Source organism: Megascapheus bottae, chromosome 2 (genome assembly GCF_031878675.1).
Source record: "Megascapheus bottae isolate mThoBot1 chromosome 2, mThoBot2.hap1, whole genome shotgun sequence".
In the NCBI taxonomy this organism is placed as follows: domain Eukaryota; kingdom Metazoa; phylum Chordata; class Mammalia; order Rodentia; family Geomyidae; genus Megascapheus; species Megascapheus bottae.
Window position 1 is genome coordinate 76,059,779 of NC_143510.1, and position 25,259 is coordinate 76,085,037.

Below are 25,259 nucleotides of genomic sequence, written 5' to 3' on the forward strand. Positions count from 1 at the left end.
CAATCATTATTCATTCCTTATATGGGAAGAGAGTCATTAAAAGTAAGTTGTTAAATAGATAAAACCATCTTAACCTCGGGGTAAAGTACAATCCAAAATATAGAACCAAAAAAAGGTCAACTTTCCATTTTATTCATCATCTGAAAAATTATTATTGTGGAACAAAAATTTAGTCTAAATTTGGGGGCTGATAGCACAGTCTTCAGTAGAATGTGTTCAAGTAGACTGAGCTATGCTTTAACCCCTGAGGCACTGACTCAGCCCATCTAGATTGGGACCCAAGAATTAGCTCCTGCTGTAATGCTGATCCCATTGGTCTGAGAGACCTCTCTTTAAAAACAGCTCCCTTAACATAGCACTGGAAAAAGACTGTATCTGCTTTACTTGATCACTTCAATGTGTCTAGCAAAATGCTTTTAAGAGTAAGAGGATCGATTTGAAATCAAACTCTAGATCAGACACCTAACCTCTCTATCTCCTAGCTTTTCTGCTTTAGGGGAGCTGACAAGATTGAGATATCGGAGATACTGTTTCAAACAATTCTACATAAATGCAACTTATTCATCACGTCAGAAGGAAATGGGCTTGAAATTAGATTCTTCTTAGCAATCGCCTTTGAAAAAGAGCAGAGAAATCTTATATGATCTCATTCTAGTTTCTAAACTGACAGAAACTGTAGTTTCAGTTCCCTTCAAGAACATTTTCTGAGTTACAAGACTATGACAGTGATTGAGTTATAATTCCTAAGTGCCTAGTGTGTCTCTAGGATGTAATAATGTAAGAATGCTTCACTCACAGGGGCTTGTATATATCAGATCCTTAACAAACAATGAGTAAATGAAAAGAAAATGTCAGATTGAGGTGTCCCACTAGCCAAATAGGCTCGATGGGTTAATGTCCACATCAAAACAATATGTATCGCAACTTTGGTTTTATATTAACATCAGAATTTTTTATTTTTGTCGTAATTAATAGAAGGGTTACATTATATTCACCAGATAGAAGGTGCATTACTCAACAATCACTGCTACCCCTTCTCATGTTAACATCAGAATTTTGTGAGGCACCCACTGTGGTGGATTCCTAGAATAAACTTCATTCTTCTTCGTCACAGAGAATGGACAAGACCAATGAGAGCATTTCAATTTTTTTAGTTCCAGTGGTGGTACCGTGAGGCAGTCAAAATGACCTAGGTAGACCCATAGAACCTTCCCTGAGATATTCTTAAATTAATATTTCAAAAGATATACTACTTTTCTTTGCTTTCAATATCTCTTTTAGGCTGTCACCTGTAAGGATGTCAAGTGAGTCAGGAGTTAAAAGAAAGAATTGAAGTATAATAGATTCTGTGGATCAAATAATATAATTCTTCAGAAAGACTAAGCCAAAGCCCAACAAAACAATGACCAGAAAATGGGCATTTGCAAGAGGATGGGTGGGGGTCAAGGGGAGAAGGGAAAAGAATGAGGGAGAAGTGAGGGAAAATATAGGTTCTCATTTATTGTATCTACCACAAAATTAAGAAAAATAAGGAAACCGGAGTCGAAGGGGTGTGAAAATGTTGAAGCAGGTGACATATCCAAGTGTACCGCATACGTAACCTGCTTTGTTAAATGGCAAAATAATTTCAACATATATACTACTAAGTTAAGAAAAGTGAGGGTGGGAATGTGGCTTAGTGGTAGAGTGCTTGCCTAGCATGCAGGAAGTCCTGGGTTCGATTCCTCAGTACCACATAAACAGAAAAGGCTGGAAGTAGCGCAGCAGCTCAAGTGATAGAGGGCTAGCCTTGAGAAAATAAGCTCATAGTCAATGCCCAGGCCCTGAGTTTAAGCCCCAGGATTAGCAAAAAAAGAAAATTGAAGGAAGGGGTAGATTGGGAGAGATGGTTGAGAATGTTGAAAGCTGAGAATGTTGATAGTGATCGAGACACGCTGTATTCATAAACTGCTTTGTTGAATGGCAACTCCTTTGTACAACAACTTAAAGATAATAAAAAATATTGAAATGTTAAAAAAAGAAAAAGGCAAAAAAAAATCAATGTGTCTGATTAGAGACTTGTCCTTCAGCCTGTTTGCTTCTCTTCTCTCCCTAAATTCCATCTAGGAATGAAACCACAGTTTCCAGACATCCTTATACTCTAACCTGATTTTATAACTGATTTTATATAGGAGTAGAAATAATGGGTTGGTTCATATACACTTTTAAGCCTGGTCTTTCATACTCCTGAACCATTTTTCTGACTTGCCACAACAAAAAATGACAACCTTGAAAGCTATGAGTGGAAGATGGCAGTGCCAGATCCAGAGGGTGGATCCTGAGTGGGCCAAGCCACAAGCAGTCATTACCATCTCTGTGAAGAATGTGTGTAGGACATTGCACTAAGAAATGTTTTAAGACATCTTCTGGGAAACAAACAAAGGCAGGACAGTACTTGATTCCCATTTTTTGTCTGGGCAAAAGTGTCCTAAGATACAGTCAGAAACCAAACCATGGGAAATTATCCAGGTTCAATGGCCTGAAACCTGTCCAGTGAAATGAAGAGAAACTAGGAAGACTAAGAAAATCAAGTTAGGCTCATGAGTCAAGGTGTCAGGGGACTGAAAGAAGCTGAGACAGGTGGGGCTTACTGTAGAGTGGTGTGAACACCCCAGCAGAGACAGAGTGAGTAGACCCAGGGTAACAAGTGGAGACAAAAATCCCTTCTCACCAGCATATTCAAAGAGATGATGCTCTTGCCATGATTCCCAAGGTGATCTGAGGGTCAGACAAAGGGATTTTCTGAACTATTGAAATGCACTCTCTTTTTCAAAAGTAACATTCATGTCAATTAAGGAAGTTATTCCCCAACCAGTCTCAATGCAGCTATTATTCAGATTCATCCTGTCAGTGTGAAAATACAGGTCGAAATGGACTTTGCTACTTGAAATTAAGTGTGATCACACTTAGCAACCCAGAAAGCACTTCAATTCAAGCCTCAATTATGACAGTGTGTGAGTCAGGAAGAGCTGGGAGTAGCATTTAGAAAATCAGAAGGGAGTGTTCCCTGTTTCCAGCCAGAATCCAGAATCCCATAGGCCTCACTCATTCCCTCGATGCTTTTCTTGTACAGCTATCTGTCCCTTGGACAAAGTATCGAGATCCTTGCGTAACAGTGTCACAAATCACTACAAGTAACTAATACCTATTCTTTCCCAGTAACTCTCCCCTGAGCCAACAAACAGCAGCTGAAAGTTCCCAGCATTTCCCTGGCCAATGTATTAGAAAAAGCCAGCTATACTTTTTGTTCATTTTAATTTTATTCACTGTGGTCCCATAGACTCATCAGACACTAACATCAATTGCTGTGATCTCCTAAGCAAGACTCTACATTAACTGCCTTCATGTCCTAGAAGTTGAAGCTCGGTGTGCTTTGAGAAAAACTCTAAATGCACAAGAAGTAGGACTTTAGGAAATGTTGCTTACATGGAAACACGGTTAGCTATCAGGGAATGTTAGAGACTTCAAAAAGTAAAATAAAGTCACCAAGGGTTACATAGTCAGAGCCAATGGGAAGGAGAGGTAACATGCAGTTGTGAAGGGGTAGCACAGCCATCTTTTCTGATTTAATGAAGTTAAGAGTATTCACTGCTTTCCTTTCCTAGTGGCTCCAGGGATGGAGGAGGTATTTAGAATCAAGAACTCGTCCACAAAATATTTTATAGCTACAGATGCCAACTCTTCTGCCAAAAATTGCATTCATTCATTAAATATCCAGGTCCACTGTACCATTGTAGAACCAATCTATCCCTAGCCCCTGTGGAGACTGGGGTTTTCCAGTAAGGCTCCAACCTGAGCCCCTACCAGCTGCTCTCCATGGAGCCTTTGTTTCCAGTTTTTGTGTAAGGAAATGGGGATTAGAGGGCCTTTTGTTAGGGAGGGAGCACCTCCTCTCCTTTGAGTGCAGGGCACAGGGGCAGCCTGGCAAGCAAGGCTCAAAGCCCTCATTTACATCACACTCTCCAACTTTTTCAAAGAGAACAGGATGACTGCACCATGCCACCCAGCCAGAGACTTGTAAGGCATGAAGTTACAGAGACCAAGGCTGCCACAGCCAATGTGGGAAGACACCAGGCTCTAAGCAAATGAAACATTCCCAAAGAGGCAAGAGGCATCAGGAGAAGAGATGTCTGGTATCACAGGGCAGGAGGTGCTGGGGCAGAACTGTAGGAGTCTCCTTAATCCTTTGAAGAAGTTGACATTATTTTGCCCACATGGAAATATTGAGCTGGCACCAGTGTCCAATGCCCCGTCATTTGAACCAGGGCAGTGAGTTACTGGAATGCCAGCCAGATTCTCCTCTGCTGAGCAGATCATAGCTTCCAGCAGAGAGAGAGGACTATACAGCAACTCTTCTTAAAATGGAGTTGTTACACACACACACACACACACACACACACACACACACACACACACACACGATGCATTTTTTGTTTTCTTCTCCCTCCTCTCCCCTTTTGGTTGGTTGATCTTTAAGATTAGGACAAAAATTAGGGGGCAAAAAAAAGACCTTAAGAAAAAAAAAGAAAAAGCTGAAGTGCTCTGTACTTCTTCCCATCCCCCTTCCAGCCCAGAATCAAAACACTCCTTCTAAGGACTAAGCAGCAGAGGTGGAAGAGTTCAAGAAAATTAGGCCCTGTCTCCTTGCTGGCTTCTCCAGCAGCTATTATTGGTCAGCAGCTGTACCCTGGGCTCTTGGGCAGTCCTGACACCAGGAGGCTGTGTCTAGGGAGCACTGTGGTAGGAGGGGTGTGGTGTGGAGAGACGGTTATTATTTTTTGTACCTTGAGTAAAATGGGCTTTGTTTCTTTAAAGGAAAAATAAAAATAGATTGTGTTGGGAGAGGTAGTTGTTATCACAAATGAGCTTTAACCAAACACAGTTAGGTTAAACCTACATAGTAGGTGTGTGTGTGTGTGTATGTGTGTGTGTGTGTGTGTGTGTGTGTGTAAAGGATAGAATAGAAAGAGATCTAAAGACACAACCTTTCATTCTGGTTTTTTTTTTAATGTAGAAAAGTAGAAACATTTCAGCTAAATGAAAAGTGACTGAGAAAGCTCTTATGACTAAGAGAGGATTGCAGTGGAAAATATGCAAGAAGCGAAGTTAAACCAGCTGGCTTATTTAATTTTGGCTTTTGTCCCCTTTTCACATTTTTTTTTTTCAGCTGAAACAAGGGGAGAATACACTGCATCACTGTGCTGTGTTTCTCCTAGTGTTTAGCTGAACCAGAATTCTTCATAGGATTTAGTTCAGTGAGTCTCTGGGGATTGGGTGTGAATGTGACACTTCACTCCCAGGTCATGGGTCACTTCCTGCTCATCTTTAAGTTAATGCTCTCACTGCGCCATGAGTCTCCAGGCTCATGAGTGAAAAGGGGGTAGGAAAGTGGAGTAGAGTATATATATGGAGCGGGGGAGCTCATGGCTACTTATTCATTCACATTATTTAATGATAGGAGCATTTCTCCTGCATTCTTGTGTCCTACCTAGGAACTATATTTCGAGCTCTATTCCAAAGTACATGAATACATTTACTTCCAACTTATTCATTTATTCTTGCATTTAATAAGCATTATTTAAGTATTGTCAGTGTTCTAGGCATTGTGTTAAGTGCTGGGCAAACAAAAAGAACTACAATTAATTCCCTTCCTTGTACGACCTCAAACAAATAGCAGACATGTATCTAGACCAATAATTATTATGAATTATAATTTATTATGAATTATAAAGTATTATGAATCAACAAAACACAGAAAATGTAACTTTGCCTAGAGAAGCCAAAAGAAGGCTTTCAGGAGTGGTGACAATGAAGCCCAGTTTTACAAGCTATGAAGGAAGACATAAGAAGGTCAGAAAGAGCTGGGGCATGGTGGCTCACACTTGTAATCCTAGCTATTCAGGAGGTTGAGAGCTGAGGATCAAGGTTCAAAGCTAGCCTGGGCACAAAAGGACCTGAGATACTTATCTCCAATTAACCTCTAGAAAATGGGAAGTGAGGCTTGGCTCAAGGGTAAGCTGAAAACCTCAAGGACAGCACTCAGGCCTAGTTCAAGCCTGTTGACTCACCCCTTCTCCCCCACCAAAAAAAAAGGCCAGAAAGAGGAAGGACTGTTAGGCAGAGGAAATGGCCGTGGAAAACCCTAATTTTCCCCTTGGGTGAGACAATCAGTCTGCAATGCTGTGCCCTGATTAGGATTCTGGGATAAAATCTGAATGAGTTGGGATAAAACTCGCCCATGAAGTTTAGAGTTTGAAATTAAAGAGTCCCAAGGAGCAAATTCCAGGGAGAAGGACCTCTTAATTCTAGTACAAATTGACACATTCACATCATATAAAGTCTAAAACCAGTGATTGGCACACAGTATGGGAGGGCAGTGCAGATCTGAGGCTGTGAGGAGGTAGAGCCTAGAGACGAGCCCTGGCACAGATCTACATGGCATCTGGAGGACTATTCAGGCATGCATAGAAACGAATGTAGACTAGTGTAGGAATTAAGGACAATCACCATGACAGATACCTGAACAATTGAAGATTATCCACACACAAAAAAGAGTAAGTCATGGACTAAGCTCCAGTGGTTCATACCTATATCCTAGTTATTCAAAAGGTTGAGATCCGAGGATTGTGGTTCAAAGCCAGCCTCAGGAGGAAATTCCATGAGACTCTTTTCTCCAATTAACCAGCAAAAGGCTGAAAGTGGAGCTGTGGCTCAAGTGGTAAAGCACTAGCCTTAGGTAGAAACACTCAGGGACAGTCTCTATAGAGTCTCTGAATTAATTTCCCAGCATTGGCACAAAAAGAAAAGAGGTGGGAGGAGAAGAAGGGAGGGAGGGAGAGAAGGAGGGAGGGAGGGAGAGAGGGAGGGAGGAAGGGAGAGAGGAAGGGAGGAAGGAAGGAAGGAAGGAAGGAAGGAAGGAAGGAAGGAAGGAAGGAAGGAAGGAAGGGAGGAAGGAAGGAAGATGAAATCAGGGTCTTCATGATAATGAATCTTAGAAAGTATGCTAAGTGGTTTGAACACCAACTTTCCATCTGGAATTTCTCCAAAGATGGTAGTGTGCTGGTCCATGTTGGTCTGGAATGAAGTAGGCAAATTAGCATATTAAATCTACAACTACCCAGTTACAAAAATTACTTCAGGAAAAGCTAACATGGATAGCATCACCACAGTGAGTGAATCTGTAGATAAACAAAATGAACAGCACACACTAAAAGAGATACAGACAGATACAACTCAAACCAAAATGGTGGTCTTAAAGTGACTGGAATTTGGAAATGTGATCAGTAGAAAGGAGCCTCAGAGAAGTGTCAAACACTGGCCTCCTTTTTAGAATACTGCTCTTTGGAGTGTAGGAGAGACTAAAAATACTTGTTGAAAGAGATTATATTTAACATAGTTCACTTTGTATATTTTCAGATTATTTCAATACAAACTATTTTTTAAAGAAGTTTCCTTTCCTTTTACACTTATTATTTTTTTGGCTAGTACTGGCTTCATGCTTGCTAAATAAGCATCCTACCACTTGATCCTTCCTTCTAGTCTCTTTTACTCTGGTTATTTTTAAATTGTGTGTTATATTTTGCCTGGGCTGGCCTGGGGTAACATCTTCCTATTTACTCTTCCTGCCAGGACAAGGATGACAGGTGCATATCATGCAAACTTTTTGTGTCTGGGCGGGCCTGAAACTATGGTTCTTTGCATTCTAGCCTTCTGAGTGAATAAAATTACAGCCATGAACTACTATGCCTGGCTTAAACTCGAAACCTCAAGATTTAAACTCAGATAACTGAAGAACCTATGTAATAATCTGAATTATTCATAAATGCATCTTAATCTTGGAGAATCTCATTTATGTGTGCATATCAGAATATTAATAGAAATGTGAAGTAACCAGAATGATTACATGTGAGGTATGAGACAATAGAATAAAAAGCATCTATTGGATATTATTTAAGTGTATAATACCTTTATACTTATTTAGACCCTAGGTTTTCATTGGGGGGGGGAGTGGTGTTTGTTTTTTTCTTTGTTATGACTATCCAGTTTTTCTATCCATCTAAATTATGCAGCATCTCAGACTGGGCATGAATTTGCTAATTCTTCAGATATCATACAACCTGGACTTTGGCACACCTTTTATATGCAAGCCAATCAGTATAGAATCTGTACCCTACTTGCCTTCGTTCATCAGACTCCTTTAGTCTAGAATACTATATGGCCAGGTACTGCATCCCTAGAGGCCAGGCTGACAGCCTAGAGCTTGCCCAAACCACCTAAACTACTCCACCTAGGACTTCCTCAGTGGTCTACCTGACCATCCTTTTCAGTAACAACAGGAATAAGACGATTGCTCAGGCATTGCCCTATTGTCTCTGCTTCCTAAGCAATCCTGATGCTTCCCCATGTAGCCTTACAGGGCATAACATGCCTCATCCTCCTGAAACTATGAGCAATCCTTCAAAAGCACTTGTCATTGTATTTATTATAGTTGATTAAAACAAAAGTCCCAGATATCTTTTAAAAACACATTAAAAGAAATTCAATAAATATTGGTTAGAATGAATAAATATATTCAAAATATGTCTCTCTCATACCTTATTAAAATTGCTTTCTGTGTGGTTAGAAGCCATGTTCTGAAAGGATAGTATTTGTGAGAAAGCAGAACTCAGAATAAGATACACATTACAAAATAACACCAAGAATTTGTAGGCTGTAAGACAGTGTTGTTCCTTGGTTCCAGGAAGAAATCCAAAAGGACTTTTCCCCAGCAAACACATGCATTTTATTGCATATGCTTGTGGGAGATGTTATTTTTGTATGCCAAAGTGGATTCACTACTCTAGCAAATAACCATAAAATTCAGTTATGTAAGATAATAAATATAGCATATAATCACCAGAATTCAATCCAGGTGTTCATAGTCGGATGGCTCTCCTGGCTGCCTCCCTGACCCAAGAATCATGGATTCTTCTGTCTTGTGATGCTGTCATTTTCTAAATTGCTCCTAAAGCCACTAGCAAAGGTAGAAAAATAGCACATCAAATACATACCCAACCAAAATGCCCACACATCTTTCATGATTCAGAAGACATGAAAGACACATGTCACATACCATTGCAAAAAGGGCTAGGACCAGGGCTCTGCCAACTGTCCCTTCCTGCAAACACACAGGAAAAGAAGAGCGCAGATTCTTGGTAGCTAGCTAGTCTTTCCCACCAATTCAAGGTACAGTCCCGCGAGGAAGTAAATGTAGATGGTCACATGTTAATGTAAACCTGTGGTAGTTGGCCTTTTGAGAGCCATAAATCTACTAACATTTGTGAATCATCTCCTACTACAGAAATTCCCATCTGCTCCTACAAAAGACTGTTGGGTGGGTCTTCTCCATTTTCCACTTCCCAACATGACCTCGAGAGTGACATCTAATTACTCTCTCATTAACAGCTTTTAGTGAATAAAGTTCAAAACCTTTATCATGACCTGTAAGTCCTGAGGAAACCAACCCTCCTTGCTTCTCACATTTGCTTCTCTCTTTGCTTTATGTATTCCCTCTTAAGTGGCCTTTGTTTCCCTTCTTGCTACCTCAGGACCTCAGCACATATCCGTGTCCCTTTTACTCTTTATCTAGTCAACTGCTATTCTAGTCTCTGATTTTGACTCAAAGACTGTATCCTCAGTTAAACCTTTACATATAACTAACAGGTCTCCTTTTTTTGTTCTTAGAGACTGCTTTAGGTTTCTTTCCTGGTGTTTGTCATGGTCTATAATATTATACTAGTATTATATGAATATTCATTTACCAGATAATTTATATTAAAAAGCTAACATCCCTTGGGGCGTTTTTGAGCCCATAGTACCAAAGCCTGGATTTGTGTGCAAAATGTAGAGGTCCCTCTACATGGAGAGATGTATTACTGAATGTTAGCTGTATACAATGGAATTCTAAAAGCCAGACTCCAAGAAACATAGGCTTGCATGGTTTCCTTCATGTGTAATAATTGGAATGGGCCTATAAGTCTACAAATAAACCCCATAGATAGTAAAAAATAAATAATTACACCTGAACATGACTAATTAAACAGCAGTGTAAGCACACAGTAAGAACAAAGGAGGATATTCTTAGGAGTGGATCGCAAGGGCTCAATAGCTATGTGTATAAGATCACAGAAAAATAATGCTTAGCTGAATCTGGTTGCTCACACCTGTAATCCTAGCTACTCAGGAGGCTGAGATCTGAGGATTGTGGTTCAAAGCCAACCCAACACTAAAGTCTGTGAGACTCTTATCTCCAATTAACCACCAGAAAATCAGAAGTAGTGCTGTGGCTCAGTGGATAGGGCAGTAGCCTTGAGCTGAAGAGCTCAGGGACAGTGCCCAGGCCCAGAGTTTAAGCCCTACAACAGACAAAAAAAATGCTTATCAAAATACAATATGAACTGCAAGAAATGGGAGATGATTAATTATACTGTTTACAGTTCTTTTTCTTTCTTCTTTCCTATTTTATTTAGTCAATTCCTTTCTGTTGATGTTTTTGATTTCTGTACCCAGTGTACAGAAGCTTATCTGATTTGGGGAGGGGAAAGGGAAGCACAAAAACAATTGGACAAAGGCTGAACCAATTTAACAGTGAAATCCACTAGACACTATGTTGGAAACGAACTATACAACTTTGAGGAGAGAGAAGTCTGGAGGAGAAAACCTGGGAAAGAACAGGGAGTGGATGACACTGTTCAAAAGGAAATGTACTCATTACCTGAATTGAAACTGTAACCCCTCGTTACATCACCTTTACAATAAAATATTTTTTTAAGGAAACAAAAACTAGTAATAACAATCATATAGAAAGGACTTGCACTAGTCTGCCAACTTCAAGGACTAAACTTTTCTCTGCCATGAAGCAAAACCCAAGTCTAGTCTGAAATGTGACTTTTAATTACCACTCAAAATTACAAAATATCCACTGAAGTTTTCAGTTCAATAGCAATAATAACTATGAACCTGCAGTAACGAAGCTTAAAGTATCTTGTTCTTCTTTTATCATGGAGGGGTGGGGTGGGGGGACAAGTTGTTCCTCATATTGGAAAATACCCAGAAAAGTCCTCAAATTATTTCTTGCTCTGAAAACATAAGTTTTCTCATCCTTTCTAAATACTTTTTCAACTTTAAGGCTTCAAAGCTAAGGGTTACAGGTGGGGTATAGAAGAGACATACATTATGGTAAAATGATCTCTGAACCAAGAATGCTGACCTCTTGATTTCCTTTGAGTCCTTTTAAGGCATTTCTATTTCCTATTAGGAAGTCTGTGTGCTGGAATGGTCACCTAAAGGAAACACAAACCCAGTGCTGCACACTTACATACACGTTTTATTGCTTTCGTAATATTTACTTTGGGGAAATTGCCTTCAGAACAATGAGTTTACACAATACACAATTAAACTGATTCTTATTATTTTAGCCACACCTTGTGTAATTATAACATTGTTCATATACTTCTTCACATTCAGTTCTAATTATTTCTTCCTATTACACATGAAATTTGTTTTAAAAGGGCAATGGTCTGTTGCCAGTGGCAATCACTTGAAAAGAATATTAATCAGCCTCTGTAAAAGATTTCAAACAATATTTGAATACTTGTGGCAAGATCCTTGAAATCAGCACACAGCCTTCCAATCTTGACCACAGAAAGAAACTGCTCTCATCAGTATGGAAATTTTCCAGCATCCATCTCCAGTGTTGGTCTTCTTTGCTCAGATGACTCACATCATAAATCTCATGCTTCTGTAAGTATATCTCCAAAGGATTCCTGCTCTATGTCCTAGACTATTACCTCTCTTATTCCTTGTGCCAAAAGGGTACAAACCTCTGTAATGAGTTCATCTGCTCAATATAACCACAGTGCCAGCAAATCTCAGTGTACTAATGCCTGAAATACAAAAATTCAATTGTACTCAGTGTGCATAAATGGGGATGGGTGTATCTGTGCTTTAATTATACTCAGTAAAAGCATTTCTTCATCTTGGTGCAAGTGAGCCATCCCAGCAAAGCTGTTCTAAAGCCCTTTAGGGCATTTGGAGAGGAGAAAAAGGCTCTCCAAATGAAAATCATAGTGCTCGCTATGTCATGGGGTTGTAAGGACAAATCCTGGCACATAGTGAAGGCTCAGTCCTTACAAATGGCTGCCAATAGCTAAGAGATTACTGAGTTTCCAACTGCCATTGAAGAGAATACCTCCTTCTCTTCAAAGTTTTCCTACCCAGGTGCCAGTGGCTCATGCCTGTAATCCTACCTACTCAGGAGACTGAGATCTGAGGATCGTGGTTCAAAACCAGCCCGACACATAAAGTTCATGAGACTAATCTCCAGTTAACCACCAGAAAAGCAGAAGTGGTGCTGTGGCTCAAGTGATAGAGCACTAGCCTTGAACTAAAGAGCTCAGGGACAGAGCCCAGGTCCAGAGTTCAAGCCCCATGTGCAACAACAACAACAAAAGTTTTCCTGTGAGCCCAGCACTGGTGGCTCACACCTGTAACCCTAGCTTCTCAGGAGGCTGAAATCTGAGGATCACAGTTGAAAGCCAGTCCGGGCAGGAAAGTCTATGAGACTTACATCTTCAATAAACTACTACAAAAAGGTCATAAATGGCACTGTGGCTCAAGTGGCAGAGCACTAGTCTTGAGCAAAAGAAGTTCAGAGACAGTGCCTAGGCTCTGAGTTCAAGCCCCAGGTCCAGAGAAAAACAAAAAATCTTCTTGTGAATTTCCAAGGTAAAGTATTTCAACTAGTTATTAATGTTATTTTAGTTTACACAGTCATTACTGGAAACACATAAACATGTAACATTTTTTACAGTGGTAATGTGTACATTCTTAGCTGCGCATGTGAATTCCTTAAATATATAAAGATATGAAAAGTTAACAATGGGAACAAATTTATAGCCCTCCAACATTCTCCATTGTACCTGTGTCCTATTCATTCTTCAGAGTGAGTTTTTCTGTCATCCTAAAAGGAAGGACAGAAACCAAGTCCTGGTGACAACCCATTCTGCACAAATTCTAAGCACAGTTACAGGGTATGCCTATATCTGTGCTCTATGGTGGGGCTGAGATGACAGGGCTGAGGTCACATAGACTCCCTGCTGTCTTGACAGCAATTGTGAAATGCCAGTGACCTTATGAGAGGTGGAGTGACAGCAAGTGCTTGGTACCCCACAGCTGGAGAGGAAGAAATGCAGGATCTCGTTAAGGAGAGTGGCTCAGGATGAGCTGCTCCAAACTTCTGTAAAGGAAAGGGCAATGTTTGTTGATTATTTGGAGTTTTTCCTCATTCATTATGTGTTTTCTTTAAGCTGTCTTAGGCCAGGAATCTGAATTTTGGCTCAGGAACAATGCTAAATTACAATAATTTATCTATTTTACTGGAAAGCTCCCTTGAAACCAGATATAAATGAAATAAAATTCGGGAAGGCATTCACAATCTTATTTTTTTTTAATTTTGCAGTAACAGGAAAACAGCTTGTTTATAATAACTTAATAAAGGAAAATTTTCATGACTTAATCTCTCAGGCAAGTACAAATGCTTGATATTTCAATTTGATCAACAACTCAACTCTAACAATTAAACCAAAGCAATGGTTATTGTAATAACCACATATTACTAAATTATCAATATTTTCAATGTAGTGTTCTAGAAGTGCTTTCTTCTATGTAAACTCTCTACCTTTCATCTCGGCTCCTACCTCTCAGCCTCTCTGATAAGAAATCAGGCTCAGTATCTCTGAGAAATGTCCAGTGAGATTATTGGAAGTACATAATAACAACTCCTGAGGAAGAGACTCAGTGCAACTGAAACTAAACTAAAATGAAATTGTTTTTCTAGGAGACTGATAATTGTACCTCAGGATCTAAAATAACCAAACACATGTGCCAAGAACCTCACCCAGACCAAAGGAAGATGCATTCCCATGCACCTGTCTGAGTGTATTTTGGAGTGTGGCCAATCAAGTTTATTTCCTCCCACATTGTCAAGCAATTGTATTTAGCTGGGAATTTATGAATCTGCACATGACTTCAGATTTTTATGGTGAAAATGAATCTATGTGATGTAGATTATATATACATGGTTGCCAACAGAAAGTGGGCAAAATGTAATGGGTGCCATTTTCAGTTTAAGACTATAAGAACCTTCTGTCTGGGATCCTTAGAGCTCTGGGGTAGTGGAACCATTGGATGGAAGGACCTGAGTCACTGAATGACTGTAGAGAACAAACAGTGTCATGCCTCTTGTCACTCTCCATTGAATGGTGGCCTAAGTAAAAACTAAATCCCCAGGGCCGGGAGTTTGGCCTAGTGGTAGAGTGCTTGCCTAGCAGGCACGAAGACCCGGGTTTGATTCTTCGGTACCACATACATAGAAAAAAGCTGGAAGTGGTGTTGTGGCTCAAGTGATAGAGCTCTAGCCTTGAAAAAGTCCAAGGACAGTGCTCAGGCCCTGAGCTCAAGCCCAGGACTGGCAAAAGTCAATCAATCAATCAATCAATCCCCATCGTATGAAGGCACTAAAGCTTGGCATTTTATGTGTTACTTGCTGGCATGTGTTAAATACAATTGCTTTCTCACTTGCTTATGTATTTCCATTCACACTTCTTTTTTCTTCCATTTACTTGCAAAAACTATTGTGCACCCTCTCCCCATATGTACTAGAATCAGTTGCCTTGTAACTATACCCAAAGCAGCCAAATGGATGCCAAACACCTTCCAATCCAAGAAATGCAATCCAAGTCAGTCTACTGATTCTTTAGGGAAGAGATCTTCAAATTATAATCCGGCCCATTCTGTAAATTAAGTGTTTTGGGAACACAACCATGTGGGTCCATTTATATCTTCACTATGGAAGACTCCACACTGCCCTGGCTTACAAATCCAAACATATTTACTAGTCAGCCTTTTTATTAAAATCTCTAGAAGAGTCTGGAAAGGCCTATGAAAGATGAGGACACAGGGCTGGGAGTTTGGCCTAGTGGTAGAGTGCTTGCCTAGCATGCACGAAGACCTGGGTTCGATTCCTTGGTACCACATACTTAGAAAAAGCCAGAAGTAGTGCTGAAGCTCGAGTGGTAGAGTTCTAGTCTTGAGAAAAATCCAAGGACAGTGCTCAGGCTCTGAGCTTAAGCCCAGCACTGGGCAAAAAAAAAAAAAAAGGATGAGGACACAGAGGTGGGGTCTAGTAGAGTTCATGGTGGTGGGAAATGAGGAAAGAGGCACCCTGGGAGGAAGGAATAACAGTCAAGCAAAAGTTTGCAGGCTTAAGGTTACTCAGAAATACTGAGAAAACCTAGAGCACACAGCAATCTTCCCTGTCTCAGATCACCAGACATTACTGGAAACAAGAAGAGCCATACTGAGATACATTTTAAAGTCAGCAAACCTGTTGACCTCAGATTTTAATTCTGCCTGGGTGACAAGTTTTAATGAATAATATTACATCAACATTAAATAGCATCAAGCTTAACTACAGATAAATGAGCTATGTACCCTCATCCATCACTTCATAACATAGACTAATAACATTGCCTGGAAAAGGAAGCGTTAGGGAGTATGAACAAGATGGACTTCACCGACCCATTTTATACAATCCTCTCTGATAAATAAAAAAATACTAAGCTGCATCCTACCAAAGAGAAAAACATGAAGATCCCAATGGCAAAAGGAAAATAATAGACTGGGTAGCATAAACATGGCTGAGTATCAGTTTCAAGAGCGATCTCCCCATAGTTTATAGATGGCTGCCCTCTCACTGTGTGCTTACGTGGCAGGAGAGAGAGTTTTTGACATTTCCTCTTCTTCTTCTGTTCTTATCATAGGCCCTTCCTTCATAGACTTGCCTAAATCTACTCACCAACAAATATCACATAGGAGGATAAGGCTAACGATACATGAATTTCAAGGATAAACAAGTTAGTCAGAAAATCCCTCAAAGAATAAATACAATTTTCCAATAAACATAAAAATATTTATTCATCATTTCTTCATTCAAGGTATTCCTCAAGGAATCTTTCAAATGACATGTAATCTTTTAAATATAAGCAACAGACAAATGCCTGAGTAGGATAATTGCCAGCTTTTGTAAGTGACAAGAAAGAAAAGAGACCCTGACAGAACTCTGACCTTCTAGGATTTGTATTCTATATTTTTATTTTGTATGGTAGTGGTATGTGGTGGTAACTGAAATCTACAAAATGTATAAATAAGCAGCTTTCATCTACTAAGGCTATTTCTCAGTGGTAAGAGTCTATAACCCTATAATTTTAATCAAGGATCCAGCCACCTGCTATTTCTATAACTATGCCACAAGACAGTTGTCTAAACTGCACAAAACATGCATAAAGACAGGGGTTCCTTTTTTCTTTGTTAGTTTACCCCCAAAGTATTATAAAACCTACTGTTACAGGCATGTGGTATAATTTGAGCGTATGCTTCTTTATTTTCTGTCTGTCTATCATAGAGCTAGAACAGTCTAGCTCTCCTTAGGATAATCGTGTTTGCATATACTTGTATACTTTAGGATAACTATTCAGTATTTAATTCTTTTCTCTCTAGACTAAATAAATGTAATTTCCCCTTAGTCTTCCCCTATTGGGTTGACTTTCTTTGTAATCAGTTTAACAGTGCCCTTTTGGAAAGCTTTTGCTTTCTCTACATACATTATGGAGAAAGTGCCCTACAATGGTATATTACTTTAATAAGGGCCTAAGGCCAAGTATGCTTTTCTATTCTATTGTGTTATCATTCCAAATATCTTAGTATCAGTCTTCTGGATCAATAACAGCAGTTAAAATTGCATCTCACTCAAACTGTCCTGAGCCAACTGAGCCAATAACCTTCATTCTCTGTTTAAAAAAAAAACATTTCCCGGGCTGGTGGTGCACGCCTGTAATCCTAGCTACTCAGGAGACTGCGATCTGAGGGTCATGGTTCAAAGCCAGCCCAGGCACTAAAGAATGTGAGACTCTTATCTCCAATTAACCACTAGAAAACAGGAAGTGGGACTGTGGCTCAAGGGGTAGGGCGGCAGCTGTGAGCTGAAGAGTTCAGGGACAGTGCCCAGGCCCAAAGTTCAAGTCCCATGACCCCCCCCCCAAAAAAAAAGTTTTCTGAGGATCTCTTAAGGAATTTGGATTTCCTCTTTGTGACTTGAATTTTTCTCCTTTTAAAAAAAGTTAATTGGCCAGGAGTTTGGCCTAGTGGTAGAGTGCTTGCCTAGCATGCACAAAGACCGGGTTCGATTCCTCAGTACCACATACATTGATGCTGAGGCTCAAGTGGTAGAGTGCTAAGCCTTGAGAAAATCCAAGGACAGTGCTCAGGCCCTGAGCCCAAGTCCAGGACTGGCAAAAAAAAAAAAAAAGTTAATTATTTCTCCATTTTGATAATGCCAGTTTAATTGATTTCAGGGGTTTCTTTTATATTAAGGATTTCATCTCTTCAGCATTTGTGTATTTTTAAATTTTATTTTCTCATCAAGGTGATGCATAGAGGGGTTACAGTTAATTACATATGTGAGGCAATGAGTATATTTCTTTTCATTATACTCCTGCCCTCATTTTTTCTTACTTTCCCTTCCTTCCCAAAACCCCTCAACCCAAGTTGTAAAGTTCATTCCCAACTATGTTTAAAGTTTGCATGCGATCAAGTATACATCAAGTTTTTGTTAATGGTTCTTCTACAGTTCTTTTTTCAGGGAAAGTTTTTTTTAAGTTCTTTTTTTATTGTGATTAATAGAAGGATTACAGTTATATTGGCCAGATAGAAGGTGCATTACTTCACATACATTGATACCCTTCTCATGTTTTTTTTTTCCATTTCCCTTCCCCCACCCTACAGTTCTTTTTTTTATGAATGCTTTCTCAATCCCAAGATCAATAATAAGTAATGTTTACATTATCAAGGCACTGCTCCCTGAGAGAGGCAGAGCAGCCATATCCATGCCAATAGCTCAGTCCATGGCCTATTCCTACCACCCTGGCAGAGCATCTTGCTGCCGGTCTTCCAGTACTTAATAAGAGGGAAATGCGCTATCTGATAAGAAGCTTCAGCAAGGACACAGACCCCACGTAATGCTGTCACTGTCAAGTTAATTATTCCTAAGTCTGACCAGGATGCAAAAATTTATCACTGACTGAAAGAATGCATCTGTCACCCACACCTACCACAGGGACAGAGCATAGGATGATGGATCAGAGGGATCTCAAGATCACAGTTCAAAATCAACTTGGGCCTGCAGATCTTTGAGAATCTTTTCTCCAACAAACCACTAAAAAGCCAGTAGTGGAGCTGTGGCTTAAGTGGTGTAGCACCTGAATTCAAGCCCCAAGATCAATACCTCTCTCTCTCTCTTTCCCTCTCTCTCTCTCTCTCTCTCTCTCTCTCTCTCTCTCTCTCTCTCTCTCTCTCTCTCTCTCTCTCACACACACACACACACACACACACACACACACACACACACACACACACTCAGGAGTGAGTTCAAGCAAGTACCCTCAGGCTTTGGCTAGCAGGTCTCTATCCAACTGCCTGCTTTCCTTAGTCAGAAAGTCTGACAGCAAGGAAGAGGACAGACTGCATCTGATGACCTTATCCTAGTCTGCACTATCATATAGACACATTCAGATGCTACTGCGCCGATCAACACCATCAACACAGCTGGTTCACGTCTTCTGAGCAATATCCTCCATGGCCTTCAGCATTGTATACCCAAGTCCTGTGAACATCAGCATAAGGTCATGTTTACCTTCAGCATAAGGAAGACTGAAAATGTCAAATCCCTTTGATGAAATGGAACACAGGTCCAAGTTCAATACTGTTCCTCCTGTAGGTTTTGTGTAATTAGTCCTGGAGGCCTGGCTGTCCCCCAAAATATAGGTAATTAAGCTGCTTACTGCTTTTGCAGTTTTTACAAGAGCTCAGTAGTTGAAGTGTTCTAATTAATACAACTTTAAAACAATATGAAATATGGGCTACGAGTTTGGCCTAGTGGTAGAGTGCTTGCCTAGTATGCACAAAGACCCGGGTTTGATTCCTTGATACCACATACATAGAAAATAGCCAGAAGTGATGCTGAGGCTCAAGTGGTAGAGCTCTAGCCTTGCGAAAAAGTCAAAGGACAGTGCTCAGGCCCTGAGCTCAAGCCCAGGACTGGCAAAATAAATAAATAAATAAATAGTAATAAATAACAAAACCTGCACAGAAAACGTTTCATGTTTTTGACTCTGTGAGTGTGTGTGTGTGTGTGTGTGTGTGTGTGTGTGTGTGTGTGTGTGTGTGTATCTTGGAGCTTGAACTCAGGACTTAGGTACTCCCTTGAACTTTTTTGCTCATAGCTAGCACTCTTACCTCTTCAGCCACAGTTCCATTTCCTTTTTTAGCAGTTCCAGAAAAGAGTCTTAGGGACTTTCCTCTCTGGGCTGGCTTTGAACTACAATCATTAGAACTCAGCCACCAGAGTAGGTAGGGTTACAGGCATTGCCTTACTTTTAAAAGAACGTGTTGGAATATGTAACATAATTGATAACAATACAAAAAATCTTATCGAGTTTTGGTCACAAACTCAATAGATGATAGAATCTTTTACACTTAACAATTGTTTATTGAGTATCTACTACGGTCAGCAAACCTACTGGGTATATGTGAGCAAGGAACAACAGCAACAGAATTACCTGTTGGTACAGAGCTTACAGGCAGGAGGAGGAGGCTGCTTTGCTAGGCATGAAGTCATTTTCTCTAGTGTTGCTTTGACAGCATGTCATCGGTCACTCGGGAAGGTGATTGCCACCCTGCTCTTCTTTGCTGTGTATCATTGCAGTGGTGGGAACTGCTGACCCAAGCCTTTTATCTATGAATTAATTAGAGGGAATGCTTCTGAGGTGTCACCGACTTCAGTTCCCATGTGGCCTGCTGAGTCGTGGGTGATTATCCACAGGATACTCAGCCTGGTTACCACACTCTGAAGAACTGACGCATAGCTAAGAAAAACCCATCTGCCGTGGATCCTGCTCCCCTAATTATACACTTGCCATCTTGCCCTGGCCTTGGGGAGACCTTTTCTCCTTTAGCAAAAGAAGTATCTTTCCTTGCCACAGGGGTCCCAATGCTTTCCAAATCCAGGACTGTATCTTCTCAATGGTTCTTCAGCCTCTACCTCTAGAACACTCATCTTTTTTTTTAATTGCTTGATTTTATTTGTATAGGGTATCCAAGGTATTCAACTCACAAGAGGAAAAAGAATTATACTTTGTTACCCGGAATATTATATATATAATGTGTGTGTGTGTGTGTGTGTGTGTGTGTGTGTGTGTGTGTGTGTGGTGTGTGCACGTGCATATGTGTTTATTTGTTTATTTGAAATAGGAAAGGGAAGGGGGGAAAACAAGATGATTGGGAGAGGGTGAGGAGAGGGAAATGGAGACAAAAACATGAGAAGGGGTATCAACATGTAAGAAGTAATGCACCTACTGACTGGCAAATATAACTGTAACCCCTCTATATATTACAATTTTTTTTAAAAAAATAGAGAAAAGAAGAACAGCAATCACCAAGATAAACCTCATGTTTCATTAACCCAGAATTGATTTTGTTTAGACTTATCCTGTACAATCTCATGTACACAGATTTTAAGCTACTATGATCCTCTGCTAGGAGAATCCTAGTTGTGTACTAATTATTACAAATGAGGAAAAACATGGAGCCTATGTTCCTCTGGGTAGAAGACTCATCTTGAGAGACAAAAAATCCTGAGTAAATCCATCCTCCTATGCCCATTGGTACAACTGGAAAGTTGGACCATTCCAAGTCTATAGTCCCCAGAGCTTTAGTAGACTTAGGTGGGTATCAAAGTAACCCCCTGAAGGAAGGAAAGGATCAAGATAGACTACTCTACCCCCTAAGAAGGTGGGGGAGAACCCTGGCCTTGCTCTGTTCCTGTACTCAGGGAGAAGGTGACTCACCATTCCCAGGTCTCCTGGGAGATTTCCTTACACATGATAGACTGTATGCCGTGTGCTATGTTGGATGTAATTCTCTACCATCTGCTCATCTGGATTATTTTGCTACTGTTACTAACTCTGTCCATCTTTTCTTTTGTGGTTTATGCTGTCACTTCAATGTTCAAAGAACAAATTGTGGTTTTTCTGAAGATCTGAATGAGCAGTGACACATTTCTAGCTATTTTCTGTTGTCTGATAATTCTCTCACTTTCAGTTAATTTTGATCAGGAAACATTCATTTGTGATACTGAACAATTCTAGATAAGGATCCTAAATTATTTTAAATACCTACTGTATAATTTGTCACTTGTTTTGGCAGTACTAGATTTGAACTCAGGGCCTGGGTGCTGTTGAGCTTATAGACTTTCTGCCCAGGCTAGTTTCAAATCATGATCCTCAGATGACATGCTCATGAATGTCAGTTTCACTAATAACAATTCATTACCACTGGATTTCAGGATCCAGACAATGCTGTATTTCTCTTGGAATATCCCGAATCCCCCAGAACAAGCTCTTGCACTTAATAGGAAGACAACTATTGTTTGTAAAAATCAGTGCATGAATAGGGAAGCCTCAGAATTTCCACAGAGAATCTTAAATGTCACTCTTCTCGAAATGTGATCATGCTTCTCAACCTACTAAAATTTTTATAATGAACCACCCACAAAGACAATCTCATATGAATACCCCTGTGTCCCCAAGTCCTTTGTGACCTATGGGTACAATTACCAAGTATGAGTCATTTTTCCAGCAAGGCTCCCACACAATGGGTATTTTTAATGCTCCAGCACTTCCTGATGTCAAGCTCTCAGGAAATGGTTTTTGCAATAATGGCTTCACCCTCCCCTATTCTTTCGCCGCCACCACCACTACCCCACCACAGAATCCCAAAATAGCTGAACAGGTGTCCAAATACCTAGAATGACCCAGGAAACTCACAGCTGGCTTCTGTTTCCTAGCAAAGTCATGCAGTTAGCTTCTTGGCTTTAGGAGTTTAGAAGGAATGTTTCTATGTACCAGACCCAGCCATATTTATACTTTATTTATACCAAGACACAATTTATTCTTAAGGCTAGCAACTGGCCCCACACATGGGAACTAATTCAGCATAACGTAATAGGCCAGGATTCAGTGGCCTTGGAGACTGAAAGATATCTTTGCTTCTGAGGTTATGGCTCAGGTGAGTAAAGTTTAGCCTTTCAGAGCTTTAATAGCCTTGGTCATCAAATGGACATAATCCAGGAAACTATTTACTTGATTGATAAAAAAAATCCAATACTAACCCCCATCAAAGCCATTGAACACCACGTCTCATTCCCAGTGCATGTTCCGATAGTGATAATGGTATCAGGTTTTCCCTGCCCTCCTTCCTGGGCAGGCTCTCTGAAATTGTTCCCTATCCAGTACTTATTGGGTACGACCCCAGCCCACAAGGCTCGATCAATTCCAGGCCACCCACCCTTTAGAAAGCCAAAACCTCAAGGAAGACAGATGGTAAGAGAGTAGGGATGAATGAGACTTGGGGAGAGGGGAAAAGCAACAGGTACACCTAGCTTGAGTGGAGGAGAAGGACTGACAAGGTGAGGCAACCTGGAATCTCCACAGTACAAAGTCCACAACTCATTGCTAAGGAACATGGTTATGTAAGGGGTTTTCTTAAAATAGACACTCCACAGCAAGGATAATCACAGAAATGAGATTTGACTTCTGCCCTGCACCGCAGACCATCTGACGAGCTTCCCAAGAGATTATCTGAGTCCTTCCAAATAGCACAAGCAAACTGACCACTCAAGAAGAAGCTCTGGGGTGCAGCGGTACTACACCTGCCCTGGATGGAACTCAGATCCCAACCACCAAGGGTGTGATGCATGCATCCCTCAGCCCCATGGAGAAGCACAAACAAAGCTTCCTGGACGGATTACCTTGGAGACACAGACTGTAGAAATGAGGTCCTGCTGGTAGCGCTGGGAAACAACCACAGTCCCCACACGTGGCTTTGGCAATCAGCCACTGGTTAGGCCTAGCTAAGAAAAAAAAAAAAAAAACAATCCTTCTGTGAACATGGCATGAAAGCAGCCCACCCTGGGGGTCTCATGCTCCTGGAAGGTTAAAGATCAACAACAAAAAAGACATTAACCTTTTTTTTTCTAAATGATATTTCACGGCCATCAAATGGTCATCACAGTCCCATCAAAGAGCAGCTTGGCTACCCCAGGGCTTGTGAGAGATGCTCCAAGTTAGACACATCAGCTGCCTGGGGGAGGGGCCTCCCTGTTCACAAAGGGCAGCACACTGCATGACAAAAGCTGCCCCTAGTCTGCACTTGGCTGAGTTCTCCCTAGACCTCATAATGAGAATGTCATAATTTAGGGGGAAACAAAGCACCGCTGCTCGAATAAATCATCAAGGAAGATTCACTTAATGTCCAAGAAGTCCTCTCATTTTCAATAGTGTTTTTCTGCATGATCATAAGCAAGTTATATCAGCCATCTGTTCTACCTCATCTACAACCTTTTGCTTTTCCATGCTTCTTTTTTCCTCTTTTTTTTCGGGGGGGGGGAGGATTTGCAGCTAGCCTCAACTTCACAATCTGCATCTTCACCTGCTGCAACTCCCAGGTGCTAGAAGCCACCACAAATAGCCTATAAACTCTGTTTGTGGGGCTAATTTGTGGCACTGAATGTTCCCACTCTAATTTATTTTTCTTTAAAATGAATAATGGCAGTACTGGGGCTTGAACTCAGAACTCCACACTGGCTAGGCAGATGCTTTACCACTTGTGCCACATCCCCAGCCCTTTTTTTGCCTTTAGTAAAGTTATTTTTCAAGTTGTTTCCCATTTATTGCCAGTATAGTCTGTATCAAAATCTCTGCCTCTCATATAGCTGGTATAACATATGTTAATAACCAGTCCTGGCTAGTTGATTGAAATGGAATCTCACCATCATGTTTGGCAGGCTGTGCCTGATCCATGGCATTACTGATTGTATCCCAAAGTAGCTAGCTTACAGGCATGAGCCACCATGCCTAGCCTCTATTGATTGGTAGTATCAGGGCTTGAACTCAGGACTTGGATGCTGTCCCTAAACATTTTTGCTCAGGGTTAGTTCTCTACCACTTCAGCCACAGTTCTATTACTAGCTTTTGGCAATTAACTAGAAATAAGAGTCTCATAGACTTTCCCGCCTAAGGTGGTTTGAATCTTGATCCTCAGATCTCAGATTCCTGAGAAGATAGACTAGCAGGTGTAATCCACTGATGCCTAGCTAAATTTTTTATTCAAGGATTAGATGCATGTGATAAAGTACAAAAAAGGTACAGTATTCTTACACTTTTCAAGGGCTGATATTTATTCTCTCCCTGTAACAACATCAAAGGTTTTATTTTAGATGAAAAAGCTAGATGGTCAGAGGTACAGAGAACACGTCAGTAGAGTCATTCACATTTGACCTCAGAAGTCCTGACTCCTGCTATTTAATCTGGTGAGCTAGGCCACGAAGCAGTCCACGTTAAGTGGCTCATGTAGTGGCTCCTTCACACTGAGGGCACTGCTGACAGGATCAGGGACAGGTGAAGAAAGAAGTAGTCATCTAAGAAGAGATTTCTAGGTCACTAGCAAATGCCTAGAAAAGATGAGCATGCCCAAACATGACTGAAAAATAATAATCCCCTCTGATCTTCAAGACCTGCTATAGTTTGATCTATATGATATATTGAGCACGTACTCTATACCAAAGACAACAGAGTTTAACATGATTGTTCCATTTACTTCTCCAAATAGGCAAGACAATGATTAATTATCATCCCATTTCACCAGAAAAGAGCCTGACATTCAAGGAGCTATTTTCCTAAGTCAGAGACAGAAAGTGGCAGAATTAGGACTGGAAGCCAAGCTCCCAGTTTCTACCATGTTATTATTTGGTTTCTCAAAAGTACTTCTGTCTTCCTTGGAAACTATGCCCTCATCAGGCCCCAGGAAAATCCCCACTCCCTCCACCTTCCCCAGCCAGATGGCATGCTCCATTCCTGCCTTGGTTGGTTCAACCTTAAACTTGAGCTGGTGTTCATCTTCCACAATTGAAATCCACCCTTCAAGGCCTAAGCCAATACCACTTTCTAGCTATTTTCTCACGCCCTGGAAACTTCACCGCTGAGTGAATTTAAGCATGAGTTCCATTCCAT

General features: G+C 40.6%; 1 long non-coding RNA gene across 1 annotated transcript in view; it reads right to left on the reverse strand.

Moving 5' to 3' along the window:
* The window catches only part of LOC150067338 (uncharacterized), a 137,832-nt gene extending 124,740 nt beyond the window's left edge, over positions 1-13,092 (reverse strand). Inside the window, exons 1-2 of the long non-coding RNA XR_016539559.1 lie at positions 12,999-13,092; positions 8,936-9,052 (exon numbers count right to left, since the gene is read on the reverse strand). This is a non-coding gene — a long non-coding RNA (uncharacterized LOC150067338). The remainder of the gene's footprint in view (positions 1-8,935; positions 9,053-12,998) is intronic.
* Positions 13,093-25,259: the final 12,167 nt, after the last annotated feature.